The 13,103-nt window shown below is 37.0% G+C and overlaps 1 protein-coding gene across 9 annotated transcripts in view; it reads right to left on the reverse strand.

The window, feature by feature from the left end:
• Window positions 1-13,103, reverse strand: part of FER (FER tyrosine kinase) — a 484,685-nt gene that overhangs the window by 463,962 nt on the left and 7,620 nt on the right. The window lies entirely within an intron of this gene.

A 13,103-nucleotide genomic window follows, 5' to 3' on the forward strand; every position in this document is an offset into this window, starting at 1 on the left:
ACCTATTTTACCTATTGCCTTATTTTTGAAGAGGTAATTCATGCTCTCCATTTTCACAGCTTCAATTAATTTCAAGTTTGAAGGGCATGAAAAGAAGTGACTACACTTGTTTAAATATAACATTTGTTAAAGGCTGGGAAGGTTTGGAAAGAAATCTGGCAAACACATACTTTCTTTTCTAACATGCTGTAGTATGTCAAAGCATAACTCTTCCATGGGTTTTTCTTTTCACATACAATTAAAATGTAATTACATTCCTCGTCATCCAATAGACTATGACATAATTGAAGAAAGAGATTATTATCTTAATACAAGTTTGACCTCTATCCAAAACAGAACATTTCTATTTGGAATGATTCTGTAGATTATTTGTTTGGATCTGGGAAGCCTTTTACCCTTAAGTTATATGGACAAATTCTTGAGCATTCCAAGACCCAAATGATAACCTACCAAGTCACACCAAATAGGAATGATCTATTTTCAGATAGTGGGAAAAGTCAAAAACGCTTTTAATACACCTACTGAGCATCACAGCCTTGCTACCTTACATGTGCTCAGCACACTGACATTAGTCCACATTCAGGAACAATTAGGTAGCACAAAGCCTATTCAGAGAAAACCTGAATAGCCAGCATCCTGCAAAATACCTGGAACATTCTAGCCACTAAACAAAATGTAACTGAATGAATGAAATTCCAAGGTGAATACAATGTTTTCTAATTTGTACACTGGTATAAAACAAGGTTTGACAAGCATTGTTATATTAAATGATATAAGTTATAACAAAGTGATATTTAAATATGAAAACTGTTGTTATAATTTCTTTCATAGTGCTTTTAATAGAGTATCTTCAATTCAACCCCTAACATATAGTAAATAGTATTACTTATAAAGATTTCCAAGAAACAAAATATAATGTCTACCTAAATGAATATATAGCTTATCTAATTTTTTTAAAGATTATTTGTTTATGCATAGAACTGGGGTGCCAGGGGTTGTGTGAGAGTACTCACTAAAGACAAAGTAGAGTGCAGAACAGGGGGATCTACTGAAATCCACTGGTGAGGGGAGCAGCAGGCAAGACAGAGGTCTGCTGTGCCCTAGGTGGGTCAGCTCCCTGGCCGGGGATCAAATTCAGTCTGTAGTGGTGAGAACCCTGAGACTTGACCCATAGGCCACCAGGGAGGCGCTATCTTATCTACTAATTCCACTCCCAAAACAAAGCTAAAAATTACTGAACAATCCATTTGATTTGAAATTTTTTTAGCTTCTCTATCAGTAAAGAAAGTTGCAAGAAATCACGAATTGAATATTGTATTATCTCACCCTGATACAGAAACAGTTATGTTCAAAGATCTAAGAACAAGAAAGACAAGTACTCAATTGTGACTCCAAGACCAACACTGAGCACTGTCGAGTGTCTTACACAAGGAAGCCAGTCAAAGCACTCGTACTACTTATGTCTGATTCTGCAATTCAAGTATTTCCTATACTTTACTTTTCAATGAAAAGAAATATTTTTCTACTTGATATTATAAAAATTAGGGTTCAAAATAAGTAACAACTTTTGGTAGCACCTGTAAAGGGTATATTACTTTGGTCAAATTACACTAAGCCTATGAATAACAGTTCTATTTCTTATATTACTTCAAAAGTATTATTCTTGCTATGAGTGAGACCACCTGGTATTTTTCTTTTTCTTTCTAGAAAACATAAACAAGGGACCAGGAAAAAGACTAATGAATACAAAGTAAAAATCAAGATCAACAAGCAACTGTAGGGCTTCCCCGGTGGCGCAGCGGTTGAGCGCTGGGTTGAGAAGCTGCCCGCGGCCTCTGCAGCGCGGGTTCGATCCCCGGCTGCTCCCCGGCCACCAGAGGAGGGTCCCACATGGCGTGCAGACCTCTCCTGCTGCCCGCTGCTCCCCTCAGCAGTGTACTTCGGTCCTTCTGCCTGCTCTGCTCCCCGCTCTGGCTCTGGTGAATTCTCTCACCCTCCCGCGATTCTGACTGTACCCAGTGCTTGTATAAATAAATAAAAATAAATCTTTAAAAAAAAAAAAAAAAAGCAACTGTAAACCAGAGACACACTACGGGGCGGGGAGGGGTGGGGAGAAGAAGGACTAGGGTCAAAATAAGGGGGGGATGCAATTGTATGGGGATATAAATAAAATGAAAATGCATACATTGTGCAAAAATAAAAAAAGATGTAAGAATTATATAAAATAAATTTTAAAAAAAATTCCAAAACTAAATATTAAAGGGGAAAAAAAAGTATTATTCTTATTAGAACTCAGCAATGGTTTCCATATACAAGCTGAATATGTATAATTACTTTTTAACACATCTAATCTTCACTAACAAATTCCCCATCTACACAGGCTCATACTGTTGTGCTTCTCCTCATGAAAAAGATGAAGGGAAGACAAGATGCCTTAAGAGGGCACAAAGTATAGACATTCACTATCCGCTTGGTGCAAGTGCCACCTTGCAATTGCATGACCCTTCAGTGAGTACTATCTCAACTTTTATGTCTGAGGCATTTCTCTGGTGTCACCCTAGATCTGACTGGATTCTCTTTCCCACCTCTATTCCTCCCACTTCTCTTATAAAGAATATCCCAATTCTGATAAGCCAAAATCTAATTCTAATTTTAAAAAATCTAAAATTAAGTAATCAATTTAAATACAATTTTACATCTATTTTAAAATCAAATTTTCAAAGAAAATTTCTTCTTCTTGATGTCATGTTACATTAAAAAATAGATGAAGCGGGAATGCCTATATGCAATGAGACTTGAAGAATCTTTTTTTTAATGAACTGAATTGCATATATATATATATATATATATATATATATATATATGCAAGTAATAGACCTGTGTTGTGTGTTTACTCCCTCTTTTGGTAGCAGAATCCTAATTTTCTTCCATTAAACTACCCTTTCTTGCTCTCAATCCATACAGTTTGTGTAGCACTGATCAATTCCACACTCCACTTCCTGGAATAAGCACAACGTTCCTGCTATAGGTGCACGACCCAGCCAGACAATCAGCATATTCCTTTCATCAACCAGTAGCTCGGGAAGGGATATGTGACAGACCTGAACTAATTTTTTATAGGAACTAACCAGGAAGTTCTCATTCACCCGTAGTTTCTAAACTGAAAGACTATAAGTACCTACTTGATGGTGAGCCAATCCAAAGAAAAGAGGAGCCAAGAGATGAGCAGAGAAAATGAAGAAAACTGATTTTGTCCCTAGAACTAATCATGCCTCTGTTCAGAAGAGTTTATATATAAACAATTGTAGCTGATGTCAGAATTACTGCAGTAATTTTAATTACTGCTGGGTAATTCTGGATGTCTCACACTGCTGCATGGACAGAGCCTTCCTAAGCAAGAGATATCCCAAGGGAATTTGCATTCTAGATAGTTGAAAGCTAATGTCTCCCCTAAAGACAGTGACTGCCAATGAGCTTTAGTGAAATAAAGCTCATTCCTTCCCTTCCCTGAAGACTTTCACTTACATTCTGTTTTACTTATATTTCTTACATGACTTTATAATTTTTACTCATACTTACTTATATTCTAAGGCAATAAACCTAGACACTTTACCCCTCTCCTCCAGAGGTAGATTTGCTTAGTGAGTAGTCTCTCTTTCTCTGTAGGTTATTCTCAGTCCCATCAGAGTTTCAGACTTAACAGTCACGTGATATAACAAATTATTTTTCTCATTTTATTATTTCCTTCAACAAATGTTTCAAACTATGGGCCATGCATTTCCTATATAACAAAACAGACAAAAATTCCTTCCCTTGTGGAGACTGTATTTTAAAGAAAGGAAACAAAATAGAAAATAAAAAAAAAGTAAAATACACAGTGCTTAGTGGTGTATAAGAGTTATTTTTTAAAAGGAAAAGGATAACAGGTAGAATGACAAAAAAAAAGCAGGACAAGGTAATAGTGAGTCATCTGGCAGGCAAGCAAATAGCTTCTAGAGTCAGAATAGATGAGGAAAAAGCCTCTGAGGAATTAGGAAGGTTCCAGAGATAAGGGCAACAAATCCCAAAGGAGACTAATCAAACACCCCAGACTATGGGCAAGGGGACATTCCCAGACAAGGATGATAAAGAAAAAGGACTCTAAGATAAGGGCTGTGAAGCAAGATGTAATTCTGGGCACAGAGACATTAAGACAGAGCGAGTGAGGCCACCAAGAACTAAGGAATCACAAGGAGACTGACAGGGCTTTAGAATAATTAGAGAAAGTAAATGTTCCCTGAGGCAAGACTCCACTATGACTTCCTTGCCCCTCCCTGGACTGGTTTCACAGGCCAGGGAGTCCTAATTTATTTCTGTTCCCTTTCTCCTTAATAAGTATTTCCTTATATCTTTTTCTCTAAACAAATGTGCCTCTTTTCACTTGCTTGCCTGAGAGTCAGTGAAGTTCCTACTGCAGCTTCCTTATACACCAACCCGTGGTGGCCTAGTGGCGAGGACTCAGCACTGGCCCTGCAGCCTGGGATCAATTCCTGGGTGGGAGACTATACCTGAAATTATGGTAACAATAAGTACAGAGAAAGTAGTAGATTTCAAATTTATGTTAAATGATAAAAGAGCTAACAGATGAAATATTTGAGCAAGGACATAGAGGAGATAAGGAAAGAAGTCCTGAGTAGAGCATTTCCGGATAGGGAGACAAACAGTAAATGCAAAATACCAACCTAGGGAAGAGCAGGGAAGTCTGCATAGAGTGAGTGGTGAGACACTGAAAATCTAAGTTCAGAAAAAGGTTCTGCCTGAGGGAGGGAGAGCAGGACCACAAAACTAGTTCACTTTTAAAGTCTTGAGCTTGTTCTCTGAGTTACATGGAAAGGCGAAAGGCACTGAAAGCTTTTCAAAAGGATAACACTAATAGTCTGAGGCTAATAGCCTAAGAGTCACACAGTAGAAGCAGAAAAACTTGCTAGCACTTTTGTAGGAGAGCCTAGATGGCTTTGCACTAGTGACCCAAGTAGAGATGGTGAGAACAAATCAGATTTCAGAGATACTTTGAAGTAGACAGAATCTGCCAAAAGATTATGTGGGGGAAATGAAAGAGTCAAGAATAACTTTAATGTTTGGGGACTGAGCAAAAATCAAGGCTAAAACTGCCACTTACATAAATGGAAATGATTGAAGTTTCAATTGGATTTTTATCAGTGGCATCCAAAAGAATCCTGACAAATAAAAAATGCATGAAGGATATCAGGAAATACAAATGACAGTCTTGAATTGTGAAACTGACTGAGAAAAGAGAATGTGAAGGGAATTTGGTGTCTTTTTCTGGCTGGGTGAGAAGTCAGCAACCCCTAAAATACAGTTGGTAAATTTCCACCTCCAATAAATCTGATTATGACTCTACTAAAAATAAAACTGTAGGCTACTTAGTAAAAAAGGTTAGGACATAGTTGTTACATTACTGCTGTACATTACTGTACAGCAATCATCAGTAAAGTCCTTTAGAGAAAAATCTTTCCAATTTTTCTCTACAAATCTAAAGTGAATGATAATGTTGCAATTTACAGGGTTGAAAATCAAATATCCTTAAACTAGAGTCTTTAACCATACAAAGACAAAGGGAGAGAACAGTTTGATGTTCCAAGCTTCTCCACAAGCATCCTAACAGGAAAAGATATTCTACTACGAAGCAGTCTGGGAATAGGGACAAATTAATTATGCAATGGTACCTCAAAAAGTTGAATGGCCTAGAGACAGAGCCAAAGGGTGCCTTGAGAAGCCTGACATTTGCCTGGTTTCACAAACTCAGTACTATTGACATCTTGAACAGGAAAATTCCTTGTGGCGGGAGGCTGTCCTGTGCATTGCAGAATGTTTCAGAGCAGCTATGGCTGTACCTCCCATATTCTATTAGCACCTATCTACCCTTCCAATCTTTCCCAACCTCCTTGTGACAAAAATGTCTCTAGATATTGCCAAATGTCATGATTGCTATACAGATAAAAAATTGTCCACTATCAGAGAATGACTGGTAAGGGTGATGGCAAAATTGTTTAGAGATCTGCTAGATGACGGTTTGGTTTAAGGACTAAGACAGGCTTTAGGTACTAGGCAAAGTTGATCAAATCAAAAATTCACTGACTTTATAAGAAAGTTCTATTACTAGAGAGATTCTACCCACAACACGGTGCAATAAAGAGGCCAGAATTTCCCTCTCCCTTGAAAGAACTAGGAAAAAAAAACACCAATATGTGCTCCTAGAAAAATTCAGATGCCTCAAACCAGCTAGCTGCAGGACATCCGCAAGGAGAAGTTCAGGAACTAAGGTTGATGAACAATGAAGTGAAAGAATGGGAGGAGGCAAGGTGGAGCCTGGCAGGGCTGGGGGTTGACTTCCCAAGCCACAAGGAGGGAAACCCAGGACATTGTGAAATTCCTTGGAGGCATATACCCAACACAAGTGTGGGCAAAGACCCAACCTAGGGCAGGGAGCTTGGCAGACTCCAAACCCGGGAAATTGGAAACCCCATAACTAGGGCGGTGTAACCACTGAAAGCTCCCTCTCCCCTTCATGAAGAAATCAAAGAAAAGCCAGGTGAAACCAGAATGAAACAGACACCTTAAACAGTTCAATCACAAGTACTAAAACTGAAAGTAATAAAAAGCCTCCCCTAAAAAAAAAGTCCAGGCCCAGACAGCTTCACCAATGAACTCTACCAAACTTATAAGGATATAATACCTAACTTACATATACTCTTCAAAAAAATGAAAAGGGAGAAAATGTCCCCAATACATTCTGTGGGGTCAACACTACCCTAACCCCAAAAACAAAAAGAAAATACCAAAAAAAGAAAATTATAGATGAATATATCTGATGAACATTGATGCAAAAATCCTCACCAAAATTCCAACAAACAGAATATAGCAACACATCAAGAGAATCACCCACCACAATCAAATAGGCTTCATCTCTGTGATGCAAGGCTGTTTCAATATATGTAAATCAATCAATGTCATCCATCTGATCAACAAAAAGGGAAGACAAAAATCACATGATCATCTCAATAGATGACAAAAAAAGCATTTGATCAGATCCAACATCCATATATGATAAAAACCCTCCAAAATATGGGAATAAATGGAAACTACCTAAATATTTACGGAAGTCAAATATGACATACTCAATGGTGAAAAGCAGGAAACATTTCCACTAAGATCAGGAACAAGACAGAGATGTCCACTATCACTGTCATTCAACATAGTCCAGGAAGTCCTACCTGAAGCAATTAGGCAAGAAAAAGAAATAGAAGGAAGCCAAATTGGAAGAGAATTAGTTAAACTCTCATGATTCACAGATGAAATGCTAACACACTTAGAGAAACCAAAATGCTACAATAAAAGTTCTATATATAAAACAAATGTATACAGTAAGATAGCAGAATACAAAATCACTACACAAAAACCAGTGGCATTTCTATACGAAAACAAGAGGAAATAGAACAAAGATCTTCCCAGGTAATGGAACCAGTGACAACAACACAGCTAATAAAAATATTACTCCACTGTCAAGGCAAAGAAAGTGTCCTCGCCACCCCTGCCCAATGAAATATGTATATATCATGAACTAGAAACCTGTGGGTTGTCTCCCATTTTTCTCTTTTCTAATGAAGAATTTTTATTGTCCTTCTACTACATTCCTTCTATCACTAAACGCTAGATTTATTAGTTAGTCCTATTTATCATTTAAACATAAATCCCTACACATTTAGCCGATCTATTCAAAGAGAACGGATAGGAAATTACCTAGAGATACCAGACTTAAAGTAAATGTGGTAATTAAACAAGTCTGAGCTGTCTTCCTTTGTTGGGGAGCAAGTGGTAAATTTCTTGGGAGTTATAAGTGAAAAATTTACATTATGTCAATTCAGGGCATTTTTTTCAAGGGTATATATATGAGGGCAGTATGCATACTGGGAAGATTATAGTGAATATATTTTGGTTATGCTTGTCTAGCACCTACTTCCCCTTCCCATGGTCATAGAACCTTCTTTACCTTCAATGAACCACCCATCCTAACACACAGTCTATGTGGTTCATACCATGTGGCTGATCACACATCATATTCCCAACCCCAGTATTTAGTACCTGATCCTGACCTGATGGATCACAAGCTACTCCATCCCTCATCACCACAAAAGAATGAAGGATGGAAACATGACCCAATTCATAAAATGGATGTAAATCCCAAAACTTTTGCTATTGGGTTATCAAAACAGTCATGACACATTTTTGCATAGACAACATAGAAAAAAAGGTATCATGATTTTTCTGACAACCCAATAAAACTATGAGTAAGAGAGCCTTTTTCGTGTTGGTCTTGACAAACTGAAAGAACGTAACCTGGAGTTGACAGCTCCATATGAAGAAAGTCTACCTGAAAATATTTCTGACACAAAAAGCTACTGCATATGTCTTGAGGTCATTGTTCCTGGCCTTGAATCCATCTGTACCAGAGGAAAGTATTTGTTCCAATGCCCTAAGCTAGTGAGTAGGATTTTGGTCTCATGCAACTGAAGAGAATTTTAAAAAATCTAATATTATTACCAATTATCTGACAAAAAGGGTAAGTTTTCAGATGAAAAGGCTTATAAGAATTAAATTATTTGCCAAATTTATACAAATTATTGGTAGCACAGATTTCAACCCTAGGGGGGTTCTGGCTCTAATATCCACACTCTCCCCACTACCTCATATTATCTGCCAGGAAAACATCTGAAATTTCTCTATGTTTTACAATTATCTGTAGCCTTAAGGTAACTTCTTAAAAATTAACAGTAGTTGAATTACCAAAAAATGTAATAATCATATGCTTTCCTACTTTCCATCCCCTTCCTGCAACAACTTGACCCTTGTGTGACATAGAATATTTCTGCATAATTTTTATAATGTTAAGCTACCTTGAGGACACATCTATTTCTTAATCATCTTCATCCACTTTTTAAAAATCCAAAGTATCACTATAGATAATAGCAAGTATCCCTAGGCTAAGTCACATGGGCCCTAGAATATTTTTTTTAAGTATCTTTTTTTTATAGATTGATTTATTTATTTTATACAAGAACCAGGGTACAGGCCAGATGTGCAGGAGGGTGAAAGGTTTCACCAGAGACCAAGCGGGAAACAGAACAGGCAGAGTGACGAAATACACTGCTGAGGGGAGCAGCGGGAGAGACAGAGAGGTCTGCTGCGCCATGTGGGTCCCTCGCCAGCCAGCCGGGATCGAACCAATGCTGCAGAGGCTGCTGACAGCTTCACAGCGCGGTGCTCAACCGCCTGCGCCACCAGAGGAGACCCAGACCCTAGAATATTAGTTCCATTCACAGGGTAAATCAGGTTTCCAAAAACAAGTAGGATGAGATGCTTAGCAAGAGGCCACTGCCATGGTCCAGTCTCTGTGCTATTATAATTTATTGTGAAAGTCAGAAAAGACACCCATTCTATGCTACAAGCAAGAAACTGTTGTAGATGGTACTGTTTTAAGTTATTTTTAAGAACTACATAAAGTTCTAGAAAGTAGCAGCTGTTCATAAACAATCAACTCTCTTTCAAAAATTATTGTTGAGAGCAAAAAGGAAAAAAGTGGAATAGGATTTATGAATATAAGATCTCTAACATTTTCAAAAAACTATCTAAAAACCAAGAGACTTTTGGAGAGAGCTAGAAAATGCAATAAAAACGTTTCACAAGTCAACTTTTCTTTCCCTAGAAGGTGTAGATGATTGATTCACATTTACATTAAAGACTCACTGGATTCAGGGATCCATTTTTCAACTTATTCAAAAATGTGTACTTTCTGTCTAACATACAGCACTCTCTTAGGACTCTTTACCTTTTCTCACTTCTAGCAACTGGAACTTTAGGAAATTTTTTTAGAAAGAAATGCTTTATCACATAACAAAAGTTTCAATATAAGACAACCTCAAGGAGAGAACAAAGCCAAGGCAAGATGAGGACACTGGGCAATTAGCTGGGTCATTCCTATCTTGGGGTCTCACTTCTAGTAAAAGAAATTCATCACAGCTAAACTGCAAATATTTCAACATAGACCCTAGTGTCACTCCCAAATAGTTCAAACTGCTGTTAAATCCAGGAGTGCTGATGATTTTGCACATTTACCAATTTAGAGTTAGACACTGGTAAGAAAATAGTACTTAGACATGTACCATTTTATTATTTTTTTTTTAAATAAAGGCATGTTTTTTATTTATTTGTTTGTTTGTTTTTGTTTATACAAGCACTGGGTACAGTCAGAAGTGCGGGAGGGTGAGAGAATTCACCAGAGCCAGAGCGGGGAGCAGAGCAGGCAGAAGGACCGAAGTACACTGCTGAGGGGAGCAGCGGGTGGCAGGAGAGGTTTGCGCGCCACGTGGGACCCTCCTCCGGATGCCGGGGAGCAGCCGGGATCAAAACGGCGCCACAGAGGCCGCCGGCAGCTTCGCAACCCAGCGCTCAACCGGTGCACCACCGGGGAGGCCCGACATGTACCATTTTAGAGTTATTTTAGATTTAGCATATTAAATTCAAATGCCAGATAACATTTTACAGCTGGGACTCCTTAAGTGTTGTGACGTAAGATTGGTGCAAGAAATCAAAAAGAAAATATAAGCTATCCAATTGATAGAGTTGTCCTGAAAATGAAAACAAAACTACAAAAAGTATTTAGCACTTTTGGCAGGTTTACACAAATGTTAATACCCCTCCCCCAAATGGATATCTTAATCCACTTAATTTCCTGAAGAACTTTTACTGACAGAAACTTCTTTGGAGATTAAAATGTTGCGGAGAGGAGAATAAAGGACAATACATAAATAATTATAACACAATGTTATAAAACGATATATAATACAATATACATATATGAAGAGGGAGAAATCTGCCTCTTGCTTTGAAAAAAGTTCCTATTATAGAGATTCTTATACTTTATTCAACATAGCTATTTATAAATGATTGAGGCAGTGATCTAGTGAATAATCTATCATTAATAATCATCTGAGACATCTGCATTGTTTATTTCCCTTTATTAATGTTCATTTATTTAATACACAGAAAGTGATCATACTTAGCCAGAATATATAAATTTGTAATAAGTTCAGAATGAATATGAAATGTGACAGTGAATGGAACTGCATCATTAAAAAGATCCTATCCACATACTATACTAATAAAAACAAAAAAGTGAAGTTTTAAAAAGTGTCTTTGCTTTTAGCAAAGAAAAAATTTCAAATCTTCAGTAAAAGCTGAAATATTGTCCTATGTAAGTATATAGAAAGCATGTGATCCTAAAGGAAATATAATTCAAGAGAAAGTCAAGAAGCTATATAAACATTTTCAATAAGTAAGCAGCAGCGTGGCTATTTGTGTAGCTACGGACCCATCTATGACCAAATTTGAATATTGATAGTTGGGTGAAAGGTATTTTTCTTTATATCATGTGAAACAACGAAAGAGTTCCATCAATTGAGAGAAGTTTGAGAAATCCTCCAAAGCCGGACATCCAAAGAACTGAAAAAAACACAAGCTACAAAGTATTGAACTCCAAAAGAAAGTATAACAAAGAAAGAGCAGTAAGCTTCAAGCATTATAGTAAACAAGAACAAACTTCAACTTTGTGACAATGCAGCAGGCTTTGTGATTAAGCAAAAAATAATCTTTTGTTCTGCAAACCCTGGGATGCAGAGTTAAGAACATAATCTCCATCAAAAATACCAAAAATATTCTTCAAAGAAATGGAACAAAAGTTATTTCATGCCTATAACAGCAAAATGAATACTGACTGTAAACTAGACTATAAAGCAACAGTAATGAAAACAATATAGTATTAGAATAAAAAGACACACGTATTAATGAAACAGAAAGGAAATCCCAGAAATAAATCAATATGCATATCAATATTTAAAGATAAAGCAGTCAAACTATTCAATGGGGAAAGGAGAGTGTCTGGTGTAAAATAAATCATCCCATATCCCTCTGGGTTCTTCTCAGACTGGACAAGTAATCAAAACAGCTTCATATTGGTTAACAAAGGAAAAACAATGAATTTAATAACATACTTATGATACATTCCTGTAGTTGGAAATTCTAAAGACTAGTGGGGTATACCAGGAATATTTATCCTGTATTTTAGGACCTCAGGCATCAAGGACAGAGAGGGGGAGACTACACACGGCAGACAAGGAGAGGGGTGACATCATTCTAACTATGAGAGTAAAGATGAGATTCTTAGAGAATAGCTGTTTACTGGTAAACCTCGAACTGAGTAAGAACCCCAAAATACATTAAAAATTCTTCTAGGTCATAAAAGGGAGAACAGTGATTGCTTCTTCTCTAAAAAAGGGAAGAAACTTAGGATATTTTGATTGCTTTTTCAGTTAGGAAAGGACATAGGACTTGGACAAGAACACAAATTTCTCCTAGCCTTCAATGCCCTCACTGCTCACAACACAAAACAACCTGCATTTTTTAAGTAATGGTAATAAACTTCCTGAGGCTCACTGAGCCTCATATCAAAGTGATATGAGGCCTACTCTGGGTCTGCTGATAAAAGTCTATCTGCCTCTTTTGGGGAGACTAACCCAATAAGAGTCTCTGTAACAAATGGTGTTGGGAAAACTGAAAGGTCACACATCACATATGAAAGAATGGGATTGGACCACTCTAACTACATGCACAAAAATAATTCTAACTGGATTAATGATTTAGACAAAAGACCTCCAATGACATATCAAAGAAAACACTGGCACTATTTTCCATGTTATCAATGATAAAAATATTTCTGGATACTTGACCACCTATGGCAAGCAAAAACAAACAATTGGGATTAAAAATTAAAAAGCTCCTACACAGCAGGAAAAATAAGTAAATTAAGCAGACATTCTACTGAATGGGAGAAAATATTTACACATTACACAATGGGCAAAGGGTTAATATCCAAGACATATAAAAACTTATACAGTTAAACAATAAAAAATTTAATAAATGGATAAATGATCTGGACATTTCACCAAAGAAGTTATCTAGAATGCCAATAGACACGTAGGAAAAATGTT

This window comes from Talpa occidentalis, unplaced genomic scaffold (assembly GCF_014898055.3).
Source record: "Talpa occidentalis isolate TD23 unplaced genomic scaffold, MPIMG_talOcc4v2.1 talOcc4.6, whole genome shotgun sequence".
NCBI lineage: Eukaryota > Metazoa > Chordata > Mammalia > Eulipotyphla > Talpidae > Talpa > Talpa occidentalis.